Genomic DNA, 8,092 nt, shown 5'->3' on the forward strand with positions numbered 1-8,092 from the left:
TCTGGTGAAGTCAAACTCTGATCAAAAACTTCGTTGAGGATTAGAAATGGTGGACCTTGATTGAAAAGGAAATGTTTGTGTATAATATATTTAAATACATAAGTTTTCTACTCTGTCATTATTTTGCTTATTCCAGAGTGAAAGATGAAATTCTCAAAAGCACTAGTTTTTATGTCCCCTGGAAGAACTATGAATGAAGCAATAGTTCCCATGTGATGATAATTTCATGTCACAGAATTTTATGTTGCCTCAGTTCCCAATTGTGAGTATAGGTTTAAGCTTCTCACAGTAGAAACCAAACCCAGTCACCCTTGACAGTTTCGATCTGTATACTCTCCTAGTAACTGCATCCTTAGTAACCAGCTAGACAAGACTGCTTATAGTTTCTTGAGAATTAGGCTTGCTGACAGCTTTGCATAGTACAATTCTGAACTTTCAGAGTCCCTAGAAATACAATCAATTGGGTACAGCCAAGTAACCAACTATGCAGCCATCCACACAGCTTTTCATGCTCTTCTTCTCTACTTCCTATACAATGAAAAATTTCATAGTATAAACATGCAAAAAGAAAAACAACCAAGAGAAGAAAGAAGACAAAATTAAGGATTAATTTACTAGCGGCTTCCCAGTATGCAAATTTGTGTCAGTGGAATATATTGAAAATTGGATATCAATTAATAAGCTTTCCATACATGACATCTTGCACAACTGGCAAATATAAATTGAATCATACCCAAGAGTATGTAATACAGGATGCACTGGCTAGATGACTGTCTTTTAAGATGTTATTTCCAAGCATCTAACAGCCTGAGAAATAAAGAAACAGAAAGGATGGTACAGTGGTCATGTACTAGAGAGAGATGAAGATTGCAAATGTGTGTGATAAGGTAGGTAGATAGATTCATAGATGACAATTGATAGAGAGAGATGAATCTTAAAATTCCTCCTGAGAAATTGTTCAGAAAATTTATAGTAAAAAAAAAATTCCTATTTGAACAGAAATAAAACTTTTAGGGATAATGTGTTTCTCAGTGCACCTTAGTAATCAAACGTTGAGCGAACCATTTAAGGGTCATCAGTTTTTGGAGAAGGCCAAAAAACTGATGTGGCAGGACTTAGTAATACCAGTTTTGATGCTAGCAGAATTGTCCTTAGAATTCTCATATCTTTACTCTGAAAAGGAGATTGTGACTTAACTAATTCTATTCATAATAACACAGAAATTTCCTAATCATCGTTTTCTCTAATTCCTACCATCTGAAAACTAGAGTGAGGAAATGCCATTTTCGAAACTTTTACAATCCTGGGGGAATTTACGCAATCATACATACAATACATTTATTTTTGTTAAAACTATACAAAGAGTTACAATTAGTCCTATTTTTTATAAGTATATTCTGTCATTTTTTGAGAAATTTTATTTTGGGTATAATTCTCATGCTGCTAACTCTACTTTCTAAAATTCATACTAAAGAAAATGCAATTTTACCTAAAGATGTCTTTCTTGCAATTATTAAGATATGAACTAAATTATGAATGACTACATCAGTGAATGAAGGTACCTTTAACATGCTACTAAAGCATAAGAAAAAGAAGAGCTTCTCTGTAGCCTTCATAACATTAACAAAGACACTAAAATCATGAAAGTTTTCTTCAAATCTTTTGGTGTATCTTAATGATGCCAATTCTCAGTTTCTAATTCAAACATCTTCACAATTTTGCAAACAACTTAGTATCTTTTTAAATATAATTGGTCACGTTTTACTCTTTCAGATTTGGGTCATCTCCTCTTCTCCTGTGTTGAAGACCCAGTCTTTACCATCACACTGACCTGAAACATCTGGCTCTCATTGGCCACCCACATGGATCCTCCCAGTGAGGCATAGCAGCTAGGGTGTGCTATGACCAGAGCTTTTCTCTGATTCAGAATTTTATTAATGTAGTGCATTCACCCAGAGGCAAAAGAGTGCTTTCTAAGAGTTCTGAAAGATGCAGCAGTGTGGAAGGAAACATACCATCAGAAGCAATACAGAGTGTAAGAGTATATTTACAAATAGAATAGTGCTTTTTAAAGTCTGCTAAATAGGATCCACATTAGGCAACACTATTTAGGGTGCTTCAACATTGGTGATGAAACCAGTTGAGATACATTTATCATTTAAGAAAACTATCCTACTATTTGTTTCTAACTATTAATTTTGAACAAATTATTGACTCACTAAAAGTTGCAAAATAGAGTCCTGTTAATCTTCATCCAGCTTCCCCGATGTTAACAACATATATAATTAATAGTATGTCAAAACCAGAAATTGTCATTGATTCAATGCTAACTAAATTATAGACTTTATTCAGATTTCACCAGTTTTGACATGCACTCTGTTAGTGTGAGTAGTTCTGTAAAATATTATCACATGTATGTGCTTGTGTAATCACCATGAAAATAAAAATATTACAGTGCTCCATCATTGCAAAGGAGCTCTCATGTACTAATCCTTTATAGCCACCCTCTCATCACTAGCAACTACTGATCTTTTCTCCATCTCCATGATTTTATTTCAAGAATTTTATACAGATGGAGTCACACAGCATAACCATTTTTTGAAAGCAACTTATTACTTTAATTTTATTTCAATAATTTGCATTCAAATAGCTGAATGCACTCAATTTTTAATAGTAAATATGCTTTAGTAAGGAAAAAACTTCACATGATTCTACTATCATGTTAAGAACTAGAGGAGGGGCCAAGACACCAGCAATTTTTTAATGACAAATTAATGTATTTTTGCAAATATATGAAATGTCAAGACTAGCCTGATCAATTTGGTGAAACCTTGTCTCTATTACAATGCAAAAATTACCTGGGTGTGGTGGAAGGCACCTGTAGTCCCAGCTACTCAGGAGACTGAGGCAGGAGAGAGTGAGCCAAGATCATGCCACTGTACTCCATCCTGGGTGACAGACTGACTCCATCTCAAATATATATATATGTATATATACACATAAATATACATATTTATATACATATACACGTATACACATTTTCATCAGACAGATGTATATGTATACATACGTATATATGCCTATACACATATATGTATATATGTGTATTTATATACATATACATACATACATAATATACATATGTACATATGTATATACATATTTATATGCATATGTGTGTATATAATTACATATATATGTATGTAATTATATGCATATTTATGTATATAATATACATATATTTATATACATGTTTACATACATATAGATATAAAATATACTTATATGTGTGTGTATCTATATATGTATACGTATATGCAATGTTAAAAACATGGTATCTCTTTTGTTACTCAATTTCTTCCTTTCCTTGGGTAACCGTTAGCATTTGACTTCTATGTCATTCTTGTTATATAGTGAATTTTTATACTTTCATGTTGCATCAGTCCCAACTGGGAATATAAGTTTCACTTTCTCAGACCACAAGCAGGGCCTAGTTATCCTTGACAGTTTCCAGCTCTACTCCTCACCCAGGTCCCCAATGTGGCAGATCCAAATATTTGTCTTATACAACTGCCTCCTGACGACCACCTTCCCATGAGATAGCTGGTTACAACTCACTTGTCTGGCCCTGCTAACCCCCACACCCCATATGGATTGTGCAGATACAGGTATGCCACAATAACCACCTCTCAGTCACAGGTGACCTCCTAAAACTTGTGCCTGTTTGCTTTAAACCCATCAATAAAGCTCCGTCCCTCTTTCCTTTCATTAACCTACATCCATGTGACCTTCTGGTGTACCATCACCCCCAGAACCTGTAAATAAAATATTTTCATCTTGTGTCTCTTCTAATCACCTAAGGGGTATTCTTTATTAAAAAAACAAAAACAAAACAACAACAATGGGGCATGTTGGCTCACTTGTAATCCCAGCACTTTGGGAGGCCAATGTGGGCAGAACACGAGATCAGGATATCAAAACCATTCTGGCCAACATAGTGAAACCCCATTCCTACTAAAAATACAAAAATTAGCTGGGCATGGTGGTGTGCACCTGTAATCTCAGCTACTCAGGAGGCTCAGGCAGGAGAATGGCTTGTTGAATCCGGGAGGTGGAGGTTGCAGTGAGAGGAGGTCACGCCACTGCACTCCAGCCTGGTGACAGAGTGAGATGCCATATAAAAAGAAACTTGAAACATGTGACTGGCTTTTTTTCACACAGCATAATGCCTTTGAGATTCATCCAACTTATAATGTGCATTGGCAATTTGTTCTTTTTTATTACTAATCAGTGTTTTCATGTTTAATCCTTTATCTTTTTGAAGGACATTTGTGTTGTAGTATCAGTTTGGGACCACAGCTGCTGTGAACATTCATGAACAGGTTGTATGTGAACATGTTTTAATTTTTCAGGAATAATTGCCCAGGAGTGTATTTGCTAGATCATATAATCCCATCTTCATTTAAATTTGTTCATTGTGGGTTTTTTGCATTAATTATTTTTTTTAATATTGCATTAAAGTGCCATTTATCTTAATTACTGATGCTTGGTACCCTTCCTAAAATCATTTACCAGAGATGAGTGCCTCACTTACCTGACCTTAGTCTTTGCCCTGGGTATGTAGATATTTTGTTTTATAAGTATCTATCAAATGGTTTTCCAGAGGAGCTGATGATGTGGCTGGGATTTTTACCAGCAATATGTGAATGATTCAGTTTCTATGCATCCTCACCAGCATTTGGTATTGTGCTTGCAAATATTTTATTCCAGTCTGTGGCTTTTCTTTTCATCCTCTTTACAGTCTTTCAAAGAGAAAAGTTTTTTTTGTCTTTTTTTTTTAAATGAGGATGATATGCAATTTATCAATTTTTCTTCAAACAATTAGTATTAGTTCTAAAACTTCATTGGCAAATCCTAGGTCCCAAAGATTTTCCCCATATTTTGTGTTTTTTTTTTCTTATGGTTTCATAGAGTTTAAAATTATACATTTAATTTCAGGATCTATTTGGTTAAAAAAAAATTTTATAAGAAATGAGGTTTAAGTTGATGCTGTTTTAGAGTTTTTATCTAAACTGGATGTTTTATCAAATTTATATTGAAATTATATAGAAATTATTACATATATCTATGTGCTCCTTGACCTATGAGAGGAATATTACCAATATTTTATACTTACAGCCTCTTTCCTAGTGTCAGTAATACCACTAAAATAAGCTACTGAGAAATTAATTGGGGTCTGGTTTGTACGTTTGATTTTGCTTATAGGTTTTTCAATAAAAAACAAGGTCATTTTTCTTATCCTTCCCATAGAAACTGGTTTAGGCCTTAGTACATTTAAATATACAGATCCACTGCCTAATGGAAAAACTAGAATTTCTTTGTTAATATTTTAGCCTGATCTCCAACCCTTCCCCAAAATCCTTTTCAAAATTGTAAGAAATCTGGGAAACAAATGGAACCAAACGTATATCAAAACACCTAGGCCATGATTCACAACCTATTTAAACATAATGTACATTCTTATTATAAGAAATATAACACTCTTATTCTGAAATGAATTCATAAATGATTTAAAAAACTACCTACATATAAATTTTTAATTCAGTAGAGTGGTCTTACTGTATAATAAAGGTGAAATAAAAGGAAATTGATTTATAATCAAATAATACATATATCATTTTAATGTTTGAGCATGAGTATACTAAAACGTATAATGAAATAGTCAGATGATTTTACTTACGTGTAATCTCCCAATGCAATATAGCTACAAGTACAGTCCGTTATATGCATGTTGCATTGGCCATTCTAATTCACGAATTAGAATGTCATTGTTTCCTTAATTTGTCAAAATGGTAATCAAAATTTTACTTAGCAAAACAAAGTAACCCTTTTCTCAATTTACACATCATTTGCATTCCTGAAAATGTATATAAAAAATACAAAAAGTATTTCTCACATTGATTTTTACCCGTGGAGCTAAATTTTCACCTCAAACAAACATATTTCTCACCTTTGTAGAGCAGTAACTGTTGTGAAGTTATCTCTTCAGTTTAAAGAAGCAAGAATTTGCTAATCAGAAGTGCTGCCTACATTGCAGAATACCTACCATTACCCAGCCTTCAACTATTATTAACACCAAACCTTCTCACATGCTCTCTGAATGTCCCCTAACTGTGGCAGCTGACTCACTACCAAGAAACTCCAGCCTAATCTAACTGGCACAAAATGTGACAACTCTAAGCAAACTATGTAAATGTATGAATCTGCCTGGTTTACAGGATGTGTGAGACGTCAGTGCCACGTTCCTTTCAGACCTGGAAGAGAACTTTATTCACTATCTTCTCCTTCCATGTATGTGGTGTGGTCCTGAACCATGCCCCAGACTTCCGCGGGGTCTACCTGCCTTATGTCACCACCCGACCGATCAGGAACTCACCTTCCAGAGCCTGATGAATAGCAACAGCAATTTCCGAGAGGTCTTGGAGAAGCTGGAGAGAGACCCCGTCTGCCAGCGCCTTTCCCTCCAGTCCTTTCTGATTCTGCCCTTCCAACGCATCACCCGCCTCAAACTGCTGCTCCAGAACATTCTGAAGAGAACACAGCCTGGCTCCTGGGAGGAAGCGGAGGCCCACGATGGCGCGCCACGCCCTGCAGCAGCTGATCCGGGACTGCAATGGCAACGCCCAGAGAATGAGACGGACCGAGGAGCTCATCTACCTGAGCCAGAAGATGCAGTCTGAGTGCAAAATATTCCCACTCATTTCTCAGTCGCGCTGGCTGGTAAAGAGTGGGGAGCTGACCGCCTTGGAGTTCAGGGTGTTCCCAGGGCTGCGAAGGGAGCTGAGCGCACCTCCAGTCCACCTGCACCTTTTCAATGACTGTCTGCTGCTGTCTCGGCCCCAGAGGGTAGCCGATTCCTGGTATTTGAGCATGCTCCCTTCTCCTCCACTGGGGGAGAAAAGTGTGAAACGAAGCTGCACGGACCTCACAAAAACCTGTTCCCACTCTTTCTGCGGCAAAACACTCCGGGCGCCCGGGCCGAGTTCCTCTTGCGCACGGAGACGCCCAGTGAAAGCTTCGGCGGATCTCAGCCTTGGCCACGCCGAGAGAGAGGAGTTGGACCTTGTAGAGTGTTACGACTCCCCCCAAGTGCCGCGCCTTCGAGCCTACAAGCCCGGAGAGAATGACGAGTTGGCCCTGGAGAAAGCCAACGTGGTGATGGTGACTCAGCAGAGCAGTGACGGCTGGCTGGAGGGCGTGAGGCTCTCGGGTGGGGAGCGAGGCTGGTTTCCCGTGCAACAGGTGGAGTTCATTTCCAACCCAGAGGTCTGTGCACCGAACCTGAAGGAAGCTCATCGAGTCAGGACTGCCAAGCTACAGCTGGTGGAACGGCAAGCCTAATGTTCTCTGATTGGAGTTTCCTGAGCTGAAGAACCAGCTGCTCGTGGCAAGGGCTGGCCCCAGAACCCTGCAAGAGAGGCCTTCTGTGGACAGAGAACCAGGCCTTCTCAAAGCCCAAGGACAAAATCCAGCTAACCCAGTCCCTCGGCCCAGGCTTCCTTTTGTGCTTTGTGCTTGGTGAGGGGATTTCGAGGGACTTTGCACCAGACTCTGGGAACCTTTTATTTTAGGAAAAGGGACCACTGGGGCCTGAGCCAAGGAACTTTCCTGCGACTGCCTTACAGTGCTTAAACCTTCTCCGCCTCTCGGGTGCAGAGTCAGAGCTGGCCAGAGTTTCAGTGATGGCCATTTGTTAAACAGAATCTGACCTCACTCTCCTGGAGGGAGATGATTAAGAGGGGTTAATGCATCAGATGGGAGGGTCAGCCCGGTGACCTCTAAGGTATCTTCTAACCCTAGAAACTCCAGAATTATTGGTGAGAGGTCAGTGTGTCTCTGAGATCTATGTCTGTTGGTGGCAATGTGGGGGTAATACTCTCTCACTCTAATAAACTTGGCACTTCTCAAAAAAAAAAAAAAAAACAGATCAGTAGGGTGCTTTAAATTTCAGTGTTTTAAGAGTACTTAAGTGTATTTGTAAATAATGATGGAGGTCTTCCCAGATGACTGACTAGGGGCACAGGACACTTAA

The 8,092-nt window shown here is 38.2% G+C and overlaps 1 pseudogene; it reads left to right on the forward strand.

Moving 5' to 3' along the window:
- Positions 1-6,257: 6,257 nt before the first annotated feature.
- LOC101041862 (rho guanine nucleotide exchange factor 5 pseudogene) lies at positions 6,258-7,401 on the forward strand (annotated as a pseudogene).
- Positions 7,402-8,092: the final 691 nt, after the last annotated feature.

Source organism: Saimiri boliviensis, chromosome 10, assembly GCF_048565385.1.
Source record: "Saimiri boliviensis isolate mSaiBol1 chromosome 10, mSaiBol1.pri, whole genome shotgun sequence".
NCBI lineage: Eukaryota > Metazoa > Chordata > Mammalia > Primates > Cebidae > Saimiri > Saimiri boliviensis.